The 18758-nt window shown below is 43.2% G+C and overlaps 1 long non-coding RNA gene across 2 annotated transcripts; it reads right to left on the reverse strand.

Annotated features, from left to right (window-relative positions):
- Positions 1 to 289: 289 nt before the first annotated feature.
- Positions 290 to 18524, reverse strand: LOC129058588 (uncharacterized). 2 transcript variants are annotated; one of them, XR_008523783.2, is made up of 5 exons: positions 16481 to 18524; positions 4889 to 5002; positions 2564 to 3133; positions 1732 to 1890; positions 290 to 759 (listed from the first exon to the last, which is right to left on the reverse strand). It is a non-coding gene; the product is annotated as an uncharacterized LOC129058588 (long non-coding RNA). The 2 variants fall into 2 exon arrangements; XR_008523782.2 differs by having other exon boundaries at positions 290 to 837; positions 4889 to 5005.
- Between the last annotated feature and the right edge of the window lie 234 nt (positions 18525 to 18758).

Raw genomic sequence — 18758 nt, forward strand, 5'->3', positions numbered from 1 at the left:
CTAGGAATATATGGAAGTCCACATATTTTCTATAGCTCTGCACAATAAGCATGAAGTTATGTGTCCTTTGATAGCAAACATGCTAGAACATACACATCCAAGGGAGCTTTCCCAAAGTGAGGAACTTCTAGTCTTATTCTGATGATGCTGTTCTTGCTAAAAAAAAAAAAAAAACAAAAAAACAAAAAAAACGTTTTTGGGTTTTTGGAAGCCATGTTACAAGAAAAACTGTGAGAAGAACAGAGGCTATAGAACCTGGAGGAGAAAAGCCACAAAGGCTTACAGATGGGGAAACTCAGGTTGAGTTACTTGTCCAAGATGACACAGCCAGTAAGGGATGGTGGCTCAATCTGAGCTCAGGCAGTCTGCCCTTGATCTGCTTTACACTCGACCCTCCTAGAATAGAATGGAACAGACAAATAATGAAGAATGATAATGCAACCCCGGTGCTCTGGTAGAAGAGTACTGGAGTATAGTGGATGCTCTGAGGAAAGAGTGCTCCGTGGGGGTTAGGGAGTGATAGGTGTCAGGAAGGACTTCATGGAAGAGCTGCTGTTCACAAGGAAGGCACTTTAGAAGCTGATTTAGCTCTTTTCAGATCCACCAGCTTTTATTTTCATACCTTCTTTCAAGGTAGGTTCAGAAAATGCCAGGTGGGATTTGTAACATTCCGTTCCTCAGTCACTATCAATACCCTTGGCCTGGTACTTCTCTCGTAGTGGATGGAGATCTTGGGCGCAGCGTTGGCAAATGGGACCACTACAGGGAAATAAGTAAGCTGTCAATGTCTTCTTCCCTCTGCTTCCTAGACTCCTGAAATCCATAGTCAGATGTTTCCTTAACAAATGGTGGTCCAAGAAGAGAGAGAGACAGAGAGAGAGAGAGAGAATGAATGTGTGTGTATGTGTTTTTGTGTGTGTGTATGTTTTTTTGTGTGTGTGACAGAAAGGAAACAGGGATGGAGACCGAGGCCTGGAAGCCCATCTCTCCCCCAGCCTCAGAGCATCCAGCTCGTGCACACAGGACCAAAGCTGCCTGGTCCTTTGATCGGGACCACATGCTGTGCCTTGTTCAGGGAATTTTTAAATTCTCTTTCATTTTATTGAGCGGCTTCCCTCGCCACCTCCCATCCCTGAGTCAGGTCTTAGGATTATTGGGTCCTTCTCTTCATTGATTTGTTTTTCTGACCTTTGTAGTAGATACAGAAATATATGGATGGAACAAGAAAAGAAGGAAGAAAGGGAAGGGGGAGGGAGCCTGAGCAGCCTTCCTCTGGAAGGGAGGGTGTATGGTGGGGGACTTGGCTATGGCCACATTTTACAGGGAAAATAAAAAGCAAGTGGGATGGCAGCGGCTTGGTGCCCACTAACGGAAACCTGGCTGGGAAGGAAAGGTCCCTGGCCTGAAGGAGCTGGCCACTGATGAACAGGGTAAGGCCGCCACCCTGTGTCTTCCCAGATGATGGCGCTATGGACCTCTGTGCCTCTATGCATTTGCTTTCTGTTGAAAAGACTCCTACATCAGCTATGTTTTTCATTCTTTCAGTGAATACCTACAGCACCCATTCCATGCTAGGCTCTGCACTAGGAGCCAAGAATGCATGAGCTCTTTTCTTTCCCTCTCTCTGAGCCTATTGTATTAAACCTCATGTCTTCAAGCCAGCCACACCTGTGCAACCTCCATTGTCATCACTGAGAAGAGGGGGGAAATGAACATTTGTAGAGTACTCACTGTCCAGCACTGTGAAAGCATTTTATTTGTATTACAGGGTGCTTGGCAAGACTTTTTCTGTTGCTCCAAAAACAGAAGCTGGGATGCACACCTGAGTCACTAACTGGAAAGTAGTGCTGGATGAGAAATGATTCCTCCCAACAGGTGTGAGTGCTGTTCCTATTTAGAAGACAATGGAAAGGGCTCTGAATCAGTGGTAAAGATCTGAGATTACTGCAAGATGGGAATGTCCTGTGTCCTGTGTCCACCCTAGCAGGGCATACTACTGAAGAGGAGGTACATGGCAGAGAAAAGCCCAGAACAACCTGCACCTCAGCATTTTGGTGAGGCTGACGATGTGATTCCCCCAAAAGTCAAGCAACATCACCTAAAGTGGCCGCACTTGACTTATCTTGCCTCTACTCCACCCAACTGGGCTGCCCACCAGTCAAAGGGAGGCAGTAGTGAAAGCAGTGTAAGCTGAGTGGAAGCTGAAGAGGTGAATATCCATCAGGGAATTGACACAGGGCCATTCAGAAAATCTAGACACGCACACTGCAAGGAGGTCTAGCCTTTGAACTCCTGCCACAGAGGGCATCAACAACCAGTCATTGCTGGCCCAAGAACCACCACCATCCAACAAAGGGAACGTCAGAGATGGGCACAGTTATATAAAGAGATGCTTGTCCTTTTCCTCTTCCTTCTACCAGAAAACCACCCTGGAGGGACCAAGCCCTAAAGAAGGAGTAGGTACTCCAAGCTTGCCTGGGAGGAGGGAAGTAATGGAGATGAAATTTCAATTGAGTTTGCAAGTTAGCAAGTCCCATGAGCAACCCATCCCATATCCCCTCACCTTTACTTTTCAGTACACCCAGGCCTGACTTCCAACTGCCGGCATCTGGATCTCTTTGCCTGCAGGCTTCTTCTGGCCACTGAAGCCCTCTGTGCCCACAGGGAACTGCTGGAGAATTAATAGACCCTAGAAACAGCTCTCATCCATTGATAGATGGGTATTGGTGTATAAATACCCCAGCTCCTTTACTTAGGCAGGGTAACTCTGAGTCTCTTGTTCTACACTACATTCATTATTTATTGGTGCAAAACAAGTTACGCCCAAAACATGGCAGCTTAATATAACAATAACTTCACTATTTTACGCTTTCCTTGGGTCAGAAATTAAGGAGCAACTTAACTTGGTGGTTCTGGCTCCAGATTGCTCATGAGATTGTAGTCAAGATGTCTTCTGGGGCTGCAGCCAACCAAAGACTTGACAGCACTGAATGATCTGCTTCCAAGATGGCTTATTCACATATCTGGCAAGTTGGTGCTGGCTGTTGGCAAGAGGCCTCAGCTCATGACCACATGGACCTCTCCATAGGACATTTTGAGTCTCCTCATGATCTGTGACTGGCTTCCCCCAGGGCTGGTAATCCAAGAGAAAGAGAGATCAAAGTGAGAAGAGCAACGTCTTTTATGACCTAGCCTCAAAAGTCAGATACTGCATTGATTATCTATTGCTACAAAACAAATTACCCCAAGACTTAGCAGCTTTAAAAAATGATTAACTCATAATTTCTAGGGGTCAGGAAATCTGGAGACAGCTTACCCAGGTGCCTCTGATTCAAGGTTTCTCTTGAGGCTGCAGGCTCTCTCTCAAGGTATTGGCTGAGGCTGCAGGCATCTCAAGGCTCAACTAAGGGAGGATCTACTTCTAGGCTCACTCCCCTGGCTGTTGGCAACCTCACTTCCTCCACCACATGGGTCTCTCCATAGGGCAGTTCACAAAATGGTGGCTGGTTTTTCCTCGGATCCAGTGAGGAAAAGACCAAAAGAACACAAACAAGAAGAAAACCAGGGTCTTTCTGTAACCTAATCTCACAATTGACATTTATTATCTTGACCATATTCTATTGGCTAGAAGTGACTCGCTTATTATTGGTTATAAGTGGCCCATATTCTTGGGGAAGGGATTATACAAGGGTATGACTACCAGGAGATAGGGATAACTGGGGCCATCTCAAGGACTGCTGACCACAGACAGCATGTTCTATTGGCCAAACAGGCCACACGGTTTGTGTGGGAGGGGATAAAACAAGGGTAGGAATACAGTAGGCGAGGATTGCTGGGGCCAACCTGAAGGCTGGTTCCCACAAAACTATTTCCCAGTGTTTCCCAGGGAAGTTAAGCAACTGTTGATAATGCACCCTTTAATGTCCCCCTTTCCTTTCCAGGTTCACTTCTCTTCTTCCCTGGTCTTTCCTGGCATCATCTCCCAGATGAACCACTTGCATGTGAACCCTCGTCTCAAGGTCTACCTCTAGGAGAACATAGAGTAAAACTTTAAACTAGACTTATATAAAAATGTGTGGAACAAATACACCAAACTCATTTCTTACCCTGGAACACAGCAAAAATTTGAAAGCCATTGTAGTAAGTGCTGCAGAATTTCAGAGCAAGAGTGGTTTTACTTAATCTGATGAAATCTAGGAAGACTAGCTCTTAAAGGAGATTTGGAAATAGGAAAAATCAGAGTACATTGTATATCCACAAACAACAATGTTCAAAACTGGGGCTATTAGTTCTTGAGTGAATTCTCAACTTGTCTTTTGGAATTACATCTTTATTTCTACCTGCTCATCACTTTATTCAAACTAGTAAGGGCCTTGTGCCAAGATGCCTGTACTCTGCCTGAGCTCCAGCCAAGTCGTATGCCCAGCAAGTGTTCTATACTTTCATGAGGTCAAATTGCTCTGTGACAAAATGGTAGAGATGAAATGCAAAAACGTTCATAGCACTCGGGAGGGGTATGGGATCCCAGGAGTAAGCCAAGTTGCTTGAAACAATGGCACATTTTTCAAAACTCACTTTGAGACTCACTTTAGATAGGCAGGTACTAAATGACTCTTGACCTCTAAGCACCAAAAAAATGCCGAGGAGAAATCAAGGCCTTCCAATGCACTCAATCATAGGTCTATCAAGGGCTGGCTAGAGAAGCCTAAATCCAAATTAATTACTCAGAAATCTCTAGTTCAGAAGTTGGGCCACAGACATGCTCATCAGCATGCAACGGCAGTGCCATTCCCACAGAAAGAAGAAAAGAAACCAGGATAATGAGGACAGTAGATAAAAGGGAGACCATGGAGGAAGATCTTAATTTTATCTTAATTGAGTCACACACTTTCTCCTTCATGCAGATCCTGGCCCTGGAGTCAAAAAGAGAGTGGCTTCTCTGCTGGGGCACTTCCTGTGCCCCAGCCATGGCTGGCGTCCAAGGTCAATATACTGTGGCAATCTACTAAAAAGCAAAAGTATCAGTTAATTGTTGCCGCAATAATGCTATGTAAAAAATCACCCCAAACCTTAGTAAAAATCATGCATTTTCATTTATGCATCCACAGATCTGTGGGCCTATGTGTCTACGGGTCAGCAGGGGGTTGGCTGATGAGACTGGGTTTAGCTGAGTTGCTCTGCCTCAAACTGTGAGTGTAGCTGGTCTTGGCTCTCAGTGAGGTTTGGCTCATATCTACTCCACATGTATCCACTCCCGGGACCAGAGTAAGGGGGATGCTGTTACCCAGGGGTGCCTCTCTGAGGCACAGAGAACATCCAAGGCCTCTTAAGGCCTAGGCTTGGAAGTGACACATCCTCGCTTCTGCCCATGTATCATTGGTCAAAGTCAAGGGGTGGGGAACTACCCACAAAGAGGCTATGTCAAGGGTGAGGAGGTAGAACAGGGTAAAGGATTTGGGGCCAATAATCCCCTGGACCAAAGCCTGAGTCTCACCTCCCAACCCAAACAGAAGCCATGCCTATAGGGACTCCGGAGTTCCAATCTATTTGTTAGATTTCTGATAAGTGGGCAGGACAAAGGTGAGAATGACACCCTGTGACCTCATCTGGCCACCACAAAAACTGTAGGACAGTGATGGAGCACACTGCCCACTTCCTCTACACTGCAGAACCAGTCAACGTGGACCATGGCACTCAGGAGCCTCCTGCATGGTCAGACTCAGTTATTACTGTTACGTGAAGAGGTGTGGCATTTCCTCTGACGTTGGAAGGTGAGGGTAATTGCAGGTTATGTGGTCATTCCCGGGGAAAGAAGAACAGGGCCTTTCTTCAAAGACATGTGTGCTACTCTACAATTAGGGAGGTTCCATAGCCATCAGTTTCTTCTACATTAGCTTTGGCCTATGTGGTTGACTGGCAAGGTGACTTTTGAAAAGGAAAAAATTCCCATTTCTTCTCTAAAAGTGAAGTAAAAAAATAATAATAATAAGCTTTTTGACTTGGGTTGATCAAAAAAAAAAAACAAAAAACAAACAAAACAAAACAAAACAAAAAAGCTATCCCAGACTGCTCCAACCTGCATAGCTTAGAGTCAGTCATGACAAAGGTACTTTCCTAGGCCCTATAAATCACTGACTGGGTGTGCACAGGGTCACAGCACACAGACTGCAGTGTCCCCTGCACTACGTGACCCACCCAGGGAGCAAGTGGAGGCTGAGTTCCAGGCTGTACTCCGCTTGCCAAGCCAAACACCCAGACTAGGGACTGTATTATTCTAAAGGAAGGGGCACCTTTGATAATTAACCTGCCACGAGACATCTTTTGGTAATTCACAGAAAGATGATTCACCACCAAGGGTAATTTATCTCCTTAACAGTCAGATGTTTGGCTGTCCCAGGCTTCCCAGAGGCTGCCCAGACCATGGGGCCTGGTATGGTGTGGTAAGTTGGATTACCTTTCCAACTCTTCCCTGACCCCATCACGTCCTTTGCCACATGACTCTGCGGTGCCCCATGTGACTCTGCGGTATCTAAAAGAAGCAGAGTGTACATCTTCACACCACTGACAATGCATTAGCTGTGTGACTTGCTTTGCCCAGTGGAATGTCAGTGGATTTGAAGTGAGCAGGGGCTTTTTTTTTTCAATAGGTTTTTGGGGAACAGGTGATGTTTGGTTACATTAATAAGTTCTTTGGTGGTGATTTCTGAGATTTTGGTGCACCCATCACCCAAGCAGTGTGTACACTATACCCAATATGTAGCCTTTTATCCCCCACACCCCTCCCACCCTTTCCTCTGAGTCCCCAAAATCTGTTGTATCATCCTTATGCCTTTGCATCCTCATAGTTTAGCTCTCACTTATGAGTGAGAATATATGATGTTTGGTTTTCCATTCCTGAGTTACTTCACTTAGAATAATTGTCTCCAATTCCATCCAGGTTGCTGCAAATGCCATTATTTCATTCCTTTTTATGGCTGAGTAGTATTACATGGTATACATATATATCACAATTTCTTTATCCACTGACTGATTGATGGACATTTGGGCTGGTTCCATATTTTTGCAATTGCGAATTGTGCTGCTATAAACATGCATGTGCAAGTGTCTTTTTTGTATAATGATTTCTTTTCCCCTGGGTAGATACCCTGGAGTGGGATTGCTGGATTAAATGGTAGTTCTACTTTTAGTTCTTTAAGGAATCTCCACACTGTTTTTCATAGTGGTTGTAGTAGTTTACATTCCCACCAACAGTGTAAAAGTGTTCCCTTTTCACCACATCCACGCCACCATCTATTATTTTTTTATTATGGCCATTCTTGCAGGAGTGAGGTGGTATCACATTGTGGTTTTGATTTACATTTCCCTGATCATTAGTGATGTTGAGCATTTTTTCATATGTTTATTGGCCATTTGTATATCTTCTTTTGAGAATTGTCTATTCATGTCAAGGTTTGCTCTTGCTGATTTGTTAGAGTTCCTTGTAGATTCTGGATATGAGTCCTTTGTCAGACATATATTGCAAAGATTTTCTCCCACTCTGCAGGTTGTCTGTTGACTCAGCTAATTGTCTCTTTTGCTGTGCAGAAGCTATCTAGTTTAATTAAGTTCCATCTATTTATCTTCATTTTTGCTTTTGGGTTCTTGATCATGAAGTCTTTGCCTAAGCCAATGTCTAGAAGTGTTTTTCCAATGTTATCTTCTAGAATTTGTATGGTTTCAGGTCTTAGATTTAAGGTTTTGATCCATCTTGAGTTGATTTTTGTATAAGGTGAGAGATGAGGATCGAGTTTCACTCTTCTTCATGTGGCTTGACAATTATCCCAGCACCATTTGTTGAATAGGGTGTCCTTTCCCCACTTTATGCTTTTGTTTGCTTTGTCAAAGATCAGTGGGCTGTAAGTATTTGGCTTTATTTCTGGGTTCTCTATTCTGTTCCATGGGTCTATGTGCCTATTTCTGTACCAGTACCATGCTGTTTTGGTGACTATGGCCTTGTAGTATAGTTTGAAATCAGATAATGTGATTTTCCAGATTTGTACTTTTTGCTTAGTCTTGCTTTGGCTATGTGGGCTCTTTTTTGGTTCCATATGCATTTTATAATTGTTTTTTCTAAACCTGTGAAGAATTATGGTAGTATTTAGATGGGAATTGCATTGAATTTGTAGATTGCTTTTGGCAGTCTGGTCATTTTCACAATATTGATGCTACCCATCCTTGCACATGGGATGTGTTTCCATTTGTTTGTGTCATCCATGATTTCCTTCAGCAATGTTTTGTAGTTTTCATTATAGAGTTATTTTACCTACTTGGTTAGGTATATTCCTAAGTCATTTATTTATTTATTTATGTATTTATTTATTTACAGGTATTGTAAAGGGGGTTGAGTTCTTGATTTGATTCTCAGTTTGATCACTGTTGGCATATAGCAGAGCTACTGATTTATGTACATTAATTTTGTATCCTGAAACTTTGCAGAATTGATTAATCAGTTCTAGGAGCTTTTAGGAAGAGTCTTCAGGGTTTTTTTAGGTATACGATCATATCATCAGCCAACAGCAATAACTTGACTTCCCCTTTACGGATTTGGATGCTCTTTATTTCTTTCTTTTGTCTGATTGCTCTGGCTAGGACTTCCAGTACCATGTTGAATAGAAGTGGTGAAGGTGGGCATCCTTGTTTTGTTCCAGTTCTCAGGGAGAATGCTTTTAACTTTTCCCTGTTCAGTATAGGGTTGGCTGTGGGTTTGTCATAGATGGCTTTTATCATCTTGAGATATGTCCCTTCTATGCCAATTTTGCTGAGGGTTTTAATCATAAAAGGATGTCGGATTTTGTCAAATGCATTTTCTGTGTCCATTGAGATGATCATTTGACTTTTGTTTTTAATTCTGTTTATGTGGTGTATCACATTTATTGATTTGCATATGTGGTTTGTTTGTTGTTTGTTTGTTTGTTTTTGACAGAGTCTCACTCTGTTGCCCAGGTTGGAATGCAATGGTGTGATCTTGGCTCACTGCAACCTCCGCCTCCCAGGTTCAAGCAATTCTCCTGCCTCAGCCTCCTGAGTAGCTGGGATTACAGGTGTCCACCACCATGCCCAGCTAATTTTTTGTATTTTTAGTAGAGAGGGGTTTCAATATGTTGGCCAGGCTGGTCTCAAACTCCTGACCTCAGGTAATCCACCCGCTTCGGCATCCCAAAGGGCTGGGATTACAGGCGTGAGCCACCGTGCCTGGCCTGACTTGCATATGTTAAACCATCCCTTCATCCCTGGTATGAAACTCATTTGATCATGATGGGTTATCTTTTTGATATGCTGTTGGATTCATTTAGCTAGTGTTTTGTTAAGGATTTTTACATCTATGTTTATCAGGAATATTGGTCTGTAGTTTTCTTTTTTTGTTATGTCCTTTCCTGGTTTTGGTATTAGGGTGTTACTGGCTTCATAGAATGATTTAGGGAGGATTCCCTCTTTCTCTATCTTGTGGAATAGTGTCAATAGGATTGATACCAATTCTTTGAATGTCAGATAAAATTCAGCTGTAAATCTGTCTGGTCCTGGACTTTTTTTGTCGGCAATTTTTTTTATTACCATTTCAAGTTTTTACTTCTTCCTGGTTTAAACTAGGAAGGTTGTATATTTCCAGTAATTTATCCATCGCCTCCATGTTTTCTAGTTTATGCATGTAAAGGTGTTCATGGTAGCCTTGAATAATCTTTTGCATTTCTGTGGTATTAGTTGTAATGTCTCCTGTTTCTTTTCTAATCGAGCTTGTTTGGATCTTCTCTCTTCCTTTCTTGCTTAATCTTGTTAACAGTCTACCAATTTTGTTTATCTTTTCACAGAACCAGCTTTGTGATTTATTTATCTTTTGAATTTTTTTGTTTTAATTTCATTTAGTTCTGCTCTGATCTTCATTATTTCTTTTCTTCTGCTGGGCTTGGGTTTGGTTGGTTCTCATTTCTCTAGTTCCTTGAGGTGTGACCTTAGATTTTCCACTTGAGCTCTTTCAGACTTTTTGACATAGGCATTTAAGGCTATGAACTTTCCTCTTAGCACCGCCTTTGCTGTATCCCAGAGGTTTTGATAGGTTGTGTCACTATCATCATTCAGTTCAAAGAAATTTTTTAATTTCCATCTTGATTTCATTGTTGACCCAATGATCATTCAGAAGCAGGTTATTTAATTTCCATGTATTTGCAGGGTTTTCAGGGTTCCTTTAGGTGGGGTTGATTTCCAATTTCATCCCACTGTGGTCTGGGAGAGTACTTGATATAATTTCAATTTTCTTAAATTTATTGAAACCTGTTTTGCAGCCTGTTACATGGTCTATCTTGGAGAATGTTCCATGTGCTGGTGAATAGGATGTATAATCTACAGTTGTTGGGTAGAATGTTCTGTAAATATCTGTTAAGTCCATTTGTTCTAGGGTAGTGTTTAAATTCATTGTTTCTTTGTTGACTTTCTTTCTTGATGACATGTCGAGTGCTGTCAGTAGAGGATTGAAGTCTCCCCCTATTATTGTATTGCCATCTATCTCATTTCTTAGGCCTAGTAGTAATTGTTTTATAAATTTGGGAGCTCCAGTGTTAAATACATATATATTTAGGATTGTGATATTTTCCTGTTAAGCAAGTCCTTTTATCATTATATAATGTCCCTCTTTGTCTTCTTTAACTGCTCTTGCTTTAAAGTCTGTTTTGTCTGATATAAAAATAACTACACCTGCTCACTTTTGGTGTCTATTTGCGTGGAATATCTTTTTCCACTCCTTTACCTTAAGTTTATGTGAGTCCTTATGTGTTAGGTGAGTCTCTTGAAGACAGCAGATACTTGGTTGGTGAATTCTTATCTGTTCCGACATTCTGTACCTTTTAAGTGGAGCACTTAGGCCGTTTGCATTCAATGTTAGTATTGAGATGTGTGGTACTATCCTATTTATCATGCTATTTGTTGCCTGAATACCTTGGGTTTTTTTTCAATTATGTTTTTGTTTTACAGGTCCTGTGAGATTTATGCTTTAAGGAGGTTTTATTTTGGTGTATTTAGAGAATTAGTTTCAAGATTTAGAGCCCCTTTTAGTAGTTCTTGTAGTGCTGTCTTTGTAGTGGCAAACTCTCTCAGCATTTGTTTGTCTGAAAAAGACTATCTTCCCTTTATTTATGAAACTTAGTTTCACTGGAAACTAAATTCTCGGCTGATAATTAGTTTGTTTAAGGAGGCTAAAGATATGGCCCCAATCCCTTCTAGCTTATAGGGTTTCTGCTGATAAATCTTCTGTTAATCTGATCGATTTTCCTTTATAGGTTACCTGATGCTTTTGCCGCACAGCTGTTAAGATTCTTTCCTTCGTCTTGACTTTAGAAGCGTGATGACTGTGTGCCTAGGTGATAATCTTTTTGCAAGAAGTTTCCCAGGTGTTCTTTGAGCTTCTTGTATTTGGATGTCTAGATCTCTAGCAAAGCCAGGGAAGTCTTCCTTAGTTATTCCCTCAAATATGTTTTCCAAACTTTCAGATTTTTCTTCTTCCTCAAGAACACCATTATTCTTAGGTTTGGTCATTTAACATAATCCCAAACTTCTTGGAGGCTTTGTTCTTTTATTTTTATTCCTTTTTTCTTTGTCTTTGTTGGATTGAGTTAATTTGAAAGCCTTATCTTTAAGCTCTGAAGTTCCTTCTTCTACTTGTTTTATTCTATTGCTGAGATTTTCCAGTGTATTTTGCATTACTCTAAGTGTGTCTTTCATTTCCAGAAGCTGTGATTGTTTTTTATTTATGCTATCTATTTTACTGAAGATTTTTCCCTTCATATCTTGTATCATCTTTTTTTTTAATTTCATTAAGTTGGACTTCACCTTTCTCTCATGCCTCCTTGATCAGCTATATAATTAACCTTCCTGAATTCTTTTTCTGGCAATTCAGAGAATTCTTCTTGGTTTGGATCCATTGCTGGTGAGCTAGTATAATTTTTTGGGGGTATTAAAGAACCTTGTTTTGTCATATTACCAGAATTTTTCTGGTAGTCTCTCCTTTAGGTAGATTAGGTCAGAGGGAAGATCTGGCACACAAGTGCTGCTGTTAAGATTCTTTTGTCCCATGGGGTGTTCCTTTGATAAGGTGCTCTCCCTCTTCCCCTAGGGATGTGGCTTCCTGAGATCTGAACTGCAGTGATTGTTATTTCTCTTCTGGATCTAGACATTCAGAGGAGCTACAGGGTTCTGGGCTGGTACTGGGGCGCGTCTGTGCAGAGTCCTGTGATGTGAACCATCTTCAGGTCTCTCAGCTGTGGATACCAGCACCGGGTCCATTGGAGGTAGCAGGGGAGTTAAGTGGACTCTGTGAGGGTCCTTCATTGTAGTTTTGTTTATTGCACTAGTTTTGTGTTGGTTGGCCTCCATTTAGGAAGTGGTGCTTTCAAGACAGCATAAGCTGCAGTAATATAGGAAGGATCAGGCAGTGGGCAGGGCCATAGAGCTCCCAAGAGATTATGTCCCTTGTCTTTGGCTACCAGGGCAGGTAGAAAAAGACCATCAGGTGGGGGCAGGGTTAGGCATGTCTGAGCTCAGACTCTCCTTGGGTGGTGGTTGCTGCAGCTGCTGTGGGAGATGGGGGTGTGGTTCACAGGCCAATGGAGTTATATTCCCAGAGGATTATGGCGCCTCTGCTGTGTCATGCAGGTTGCCAGGGAAATGGGGTGGGGGGGAAACAGCAGTTACAGGCCTCACCCAGCTCTCATGCAGCCCAAAAGGCTGGTCTTACTCCCACCATGTCCCCCCAACAGCACTGAGTTTATTTCCCGGCAGCAGATAATCAGGGCTGAGAACTTGCCTTAGGCTACCAGCCTCCCAGCTGAGAAAACAAACAGGGCTTTCAGATTTTACACTTCCACTCCTGCTGCAGCTTCTGTGCTGTGTCTACACTCCTGGTTCACCATGTCCCTGAGATTCTGTCCAGGAAACTTTGTGTTGCATTGAAATTGTTACAAAGTTCAGCTGGAAGTTTCCTTCTCCTTGTGGTCTTTTCCCAGTTCCTCTGGCAGCCTTCTCCAAGGATCCTTGTGAGATAAAGTCAGAAATGGCTTTCCTGGGGACCAAGAGTGCCCACAGGGCTCTTCTTGTTGCTTCTTCTATCCCTTCATTTCACTCAGCTTTCTAAATTTGTCTCAGCTCCAGGTAAGTTCAAATCCTTATCCCATGATCTGGACCTTCAGGTACCCCATTGACGGTGTGTGTTCAGGGATGGGTGATCCCCCTTTCACTTCTTCACACTTTGAGCACTCACAGTTTTTCAGCTGTCTCCTGGGGCCTGCAGCAGCAATCTGCTTTCTTCAAAGGGTCTATGGATTCTCCGGCTTTCCTGTATGTTCCTGCAGTAGTTCTTGGAGCAAAAGTTCATGATGTGAGTCTCCACATGCTGCTCTGTCAATCCAAGTGGAAGCTGCAAGTTAGTCCTGCCTCCTATCTGTCATTTTCTTTGTATGAATATGAAGTGAGCAGGGACTTTAAATGTACTTGCTTTGCCTGGCTTGGCTTCTTGAGTCTCTGCCATCTGACATGAGAAGGACATGTTTCCAAGAGCCTCTAGTATCAGAAGGAGGAGCCCCCAGCAACCCACAGTCAGAAACAGGGACACATTCACTGCCCCACAGAGCAATAACCAAAAACAATCAATGTGTGCTGTTTCTTATGCTGTATCTTTGTAATTAAAACTGGCTGGTATACATTGTGATTGACAGAGTGAGATAAACTCTTCCCTCAAAGCAAAAAGCCTAGGTAGTCCAGCTAAGAAAAAGCATCTAAAGGTGAAAAGAAACTATAAAAGCCAAATAGATATTTCACCAGAGAACTGAGAAGAGAGGTAAGCTCAAGGTGGAATGAAAACTGAGGACAACAGACCAGGGTAATTGGGATAAGAAGATAAGTAAGAAATTAGGTGTTTTCACACTGCTATAAGGATATTACCTGAGACTGGAAAACTTATAAAGAAAAGAGATTTAATTGATCCACAGTTCTGCATGGCTGGGGAGACCTCAGGAAACTTACAATCATGGTGGAATGCAAAGGAGAAGCAAGGACCTTCTTCACAAGGCAGCAGGAGGTGGGGCACGGGGAAGAGCCACACACTTATCAAACAATGAAATCTCATGAGAACTGTATCACAAGAACGGCATAGTGGAAATTGCCCCCATGAACCAATCACCTATCCCCAGGTTCCTCCCTTGACATGTGGAAATTACAACTGGAGATGAGATTTGGGTTGGGACACAGAGCCAAACCATAGCATTCCACCCTCAGCCCCTCCAAAATTTCATGTCCTTTTCACATTTTAAAACCAGTCATGTCTTCCCAATAGTCCCCCAAAGTTTTAACTCATTCCAGCATTAACTCAAAAGTCCAAATCCAAAGTCTCATCTGAGACAAGGCAAGTCCCTTTCGCCTATGAGCCTGTAAAATCAAAAACAAAGTTAGTTACTTCCAAGATACAATGGGGGTACAGGCATTGGATAAATGTTTCCATCCCAAATGGGAGAAATTGGCCAAAACAAAGAAGCCACAGGTTCCATGCAAGTCCAAAACCTAGCCAGGCAGTCATTAAATCTTAAAGCTCCAAAATAATCTCCTTTGACTTCATGAAGTCTCACATTCAGGGCACACTGACACAAGAGGTAGGCTCTGAAGGCCTTGGGCAGCTCCACCCCTGTGGCTCTGCAGGGTACAGTGACCACAGTTGCTTTCATGGGCTGATGTTGAGTGCCTGCCACTTTTCCAGGCACACAGTACAAACTGTCAGTGAATCTGCCATTCTGGGGTCTGGAGGATGGTGGCCCTCTTCTCACAGCTCCACTAGGCAGCACCTCAGTGGGGACTCTGTGTGGAGGGTCCAACCCCACATTTCCCCTTTGCATTGCCCTAGTAGAAGATCTCCATGAAGACTTTGCCCCTGCAGCAGACTTCTTCTTGGACATCCAGGCATTTCCATACATCCTCTGAAATCTAGGCAGAGGCTCCCAAAGCTCAACTCTTGTCTTCTGTGCACCTGCAGGACCAATACCATGCAGAAGCCACCAAGACTTGGGGCTTGAACCCTCTGAAGCCACAGCCCAAGCTGTACCTAATCCCCTTTTAGCCACTACTAGAGCTGGAGCAGCTAGGATGCAGGGCACCATGTCCCGAGGCTGCACAGAGCAGCCCTGGGCCCAACTCAAGAAACCATTTTTCCCTCCTAGGCCTCTGGGCCTGTGATAGGAGAGGCTGCTGTGAAGATCTCTGAAATGCTCTGAAGACATTTTCCCCATTGTCTCAGCTATTAACATTTGTCTTCTCGTTACTTATGCAAATTTCTGCAGCAGACTTTAATTTCTTCCAAGAAAATGGGTTTTTCTTTTCTACCACAAGGTCAGGCTACAAATTTTCCAAACTTTTATGCTCTGCTTCCCTTTTAAACATAAGTTACCATTTCAAACCATCTCTTTGTGAGCACATATAACTGTACACTTTCAGGAAAAGCCAAGTCACAACTTGAATGCTTTGCTACTTAGGAATTTCATATGCCAGATGCCCTAAGTCATCTCTCTCAAGTTCAAAGTTCCACAGATCTCTAGGGCAGGGGCAAAATGCCACCAGTCTCTTTGCTAAAGCGTAACATGAGTCACCTTTGCTTCAGTTCCCAATAAGTTCCTCATCTCCATCTGAGACCACCTCGGCCTGGACTTCATTGTCCATATCGCTATCAGCAATTCAGTCAAAACCATTCAACAAGTCTCTAGGAAGTTCTAAACTTTCCCACATCTTCCTATCTTCTTCTGAGCCCTCCAAACTGTTCCAACCTCTGCCTGTTACCCAGTTCCAAAGTTGCTTCCACATTTTTACGTATCTTTATAGCAGTGCCCCGGGTACCAATTCTCTGTATTAGTCCATTTCCACACTGTTATAAAGATACTTGAGAATTTATCAATAAAAAAGTTTCAATTGATTCAGTTTTATATGGCTGAGGAGGCCTCAGGACACTTATAATCATGGTGGAAGGTGAAGGAGAAGCAAGCACCTACTTCCCAAGCAGAAAAAGGGGGAGGCTAGGGAAGAGCTACACACTTATCAAACAACCAGATTTCATGAGAACTCTATCAGGAGAACAGCACGGGGGAAACTGTGACCATAATCCAATCAACTCCCTGCAGGTCCTCCCTTGGAACATAGGGACTGCAATTCCAGATGAGATTTGGGTGGGGACACAGAGCCAAACCATATCAGATGCCTAGCCAGGTTTAGGACCTGAGCCTTGAGGACTTTCCATAGCATGCCTGAGGCTTGCAATGTGAGTGAAGAGGGGCCATTGAGGGTTCCAAGTGTGCTCAGATACTGAAATGTCAGTCTGGGGGTCCCAAAGTGGGTGCTGTCCACTGCAGCAAAGACCACTCTGCTGGGAACCTCGGGAGAACAAGGGAGTCTAGAGCAGCATCATGTGCTCCACAGTCCATACCTTCCTTCAAGCTCAGATAACTGCAATGTGCTCCAGTGCAGCCCTCTGAGGAGGGCAGACATTTTGTCTGCAGGAGTCTCCACTGAGTCCATTGGTTTTCAAGGACAACGGCGAACCAGGCAGTGCTGCTACCTCACTGCTTTGTATATCCTCCGTTGAAGCTGTATCAAGCTGTAGTCAATTTGGCATTTGCAAATACTGATGCATTTCTCACCACTTGTAGCAATGAACTGAAAAACATTCAGACTTTAGTGACTTGTGGTAGGAGACATTGGAAAGGAGAAAGGAAGAGAATTTCTCTACTGTACTGCTTCCAACCCAAAAACAAGTAGCAAAGTAAGATGCTTAATTTGCAAAGGTGATTTGGGAAAATGAGCCCATGTGCAATATGTGTCATGCTTGGAGAGAAAAAGAACAAAATGCTAGTCTCTGAGTGGCCTACTTTCCAGGTACAGCTGTCCCAGGCTCCAGGTCCCTGAAGACAATGACACCTGGGTTCACCCCATTTAAATCTGTTTACAACAGAAGGAATAGCTTTACTAAGAACTTTTTGAATGACAATATTCTCTTAATAGTAAGTGGACCTATACCATATAAAGGAAACTAACTAAGGTTTAGTAAAATGATGCACATGAACTCATCACTGGGACTTTCACATGAGTCACTGTTAACCCCTCAGCAACCTTCTTGGTTTGACACATGCAGGATCAGAAATCAGAGAGGTGACATGATAAACCCACAGTCACCCAGCTAGTAAGTGACAGAATCTGAATTCAAATCCAATGCTGGCTGACTCTAAAATTTATATTCATCCCATTATATGGAACTGGCATTAGTCTCAATATTTTATATAAAGCAAACATAAAATCTTAATTTAGAAACACAGATATGTCACAAATATAACTTTCTTTAGTTTTCTATTACCCCATTTAATTTCTCTTCCAAGCTCATTCCACCATGGTGATGATAACTTAAACTCAGTATTGCTGGACTCTGCCCTTCCCAGGGTTGTGCAATAAGCCCTTGGGATGCTCCACACCAAGGCCCCTCAAGCATCTGGTTTCAGCCCAGTTGTGGAAGACAGGCATGCTGCTTGCACCTAAGTCAAGCACATGCTGCCATGCATCTGTGCTTTGCTGCCTCAGTGACAAGGTATCCTAGCCTCCTTATTATCTGGGAGGACAATTTTGAGGCTTATTCTTCAGAGGGTTCCCAGAGAAACTGAGCCCCAGTTGCCCAGTGATAACTTCGTCATGAATGCCTCCTTTATTGACTTATCTTCCTTCCCTCAGTCCCTCATCCCACTCCCTGACTTCTCCTTGGAACTCCTCCTGGGAACTCCTCCCAAATAAACTACTTGCACATGAATGCTTGTCTCAGACTCTGCTTTCAGGGAAACTGTAACTAGTACAGTTTAAATTCCTAAGAACATCCAGAGGGCCAAGGCATAGCAAAGGCAGTATGGGACTGAACAACTGATCAGCAAATCACCTGTCCCCTTATGTATCAGATAAGAAGTCCTTATCCCATCGTCCCCATTCACCAGTCTGTATAAGTTGTTTTTTGAGTTGTTCCTTGTTCCTGTCCTATAACTCCCTCAGGCCCCCAAACCTGTTTCTATTCCCTATTTCTATGCCATGCTACATGGAGTGGGGAGGACAACAGAGTCTATCAGGCTGTCTCCACATGCCACATGCCCCACCTCCCCAGGACTCCACAGAGGAAACAGCATAGAACTCCACTCTTAGATCTCACCAGCCTGTGTTGGCTTCAGCTGCCTCCCTGACGCTCCATTGATTGAGAAGCTACAACTGGGATCTCTCTCTCTAGGGCCACAGGAACCTGTGCTTTCATACTTTCTGTCTGGCTCTCCTCCTCCCCAACCCTGGGAGAAGCCTCTTCTCCTCAAACACTCTACTTTCCTTCGTGGTATGTCTCCTAAGCATTCTGTCTATGCCCAGAGTCCTTTTCCTCTTCTGAGAGCTCCAGTTTCAGGGCCCAAAGTCAGGAAGAAACTTGCAGGCTACATTCTGCTTTCTGGCTGTCACTTTTTCTCCTGAAACAATTTTCTCAGGATAGCCTCCTAGTCTCCTGAAAAGTAGGGGGGCAGGAGAGACACGATGGTAAAAATGAGGGAACTAAAAATATAAACATCAGTTTACATTTTTAAAAAATTATCCTTCCACATTTATGCAACATATAAAAATAATCCATAGTGCATTGTGGTCCTAGTGTGAGATCCCAGGTTTTCTTCACCAATTGGACATCCTCCAGATGT

This window comes from Pongo abelii, chromosome 2, assembly GCF_028885655.2.
Source record: "Pongo abelii isolate AG06213 chromosome 2, NHGRI_mPonAbe1-v2.0_pri, whole genome shotgun sequence".
NCBI classification, from domain to species: Eukaryota; Metazoa; Chordata; class Mammalia; order Primates; family Hominidae; genus Pongo; species Pongo abelii.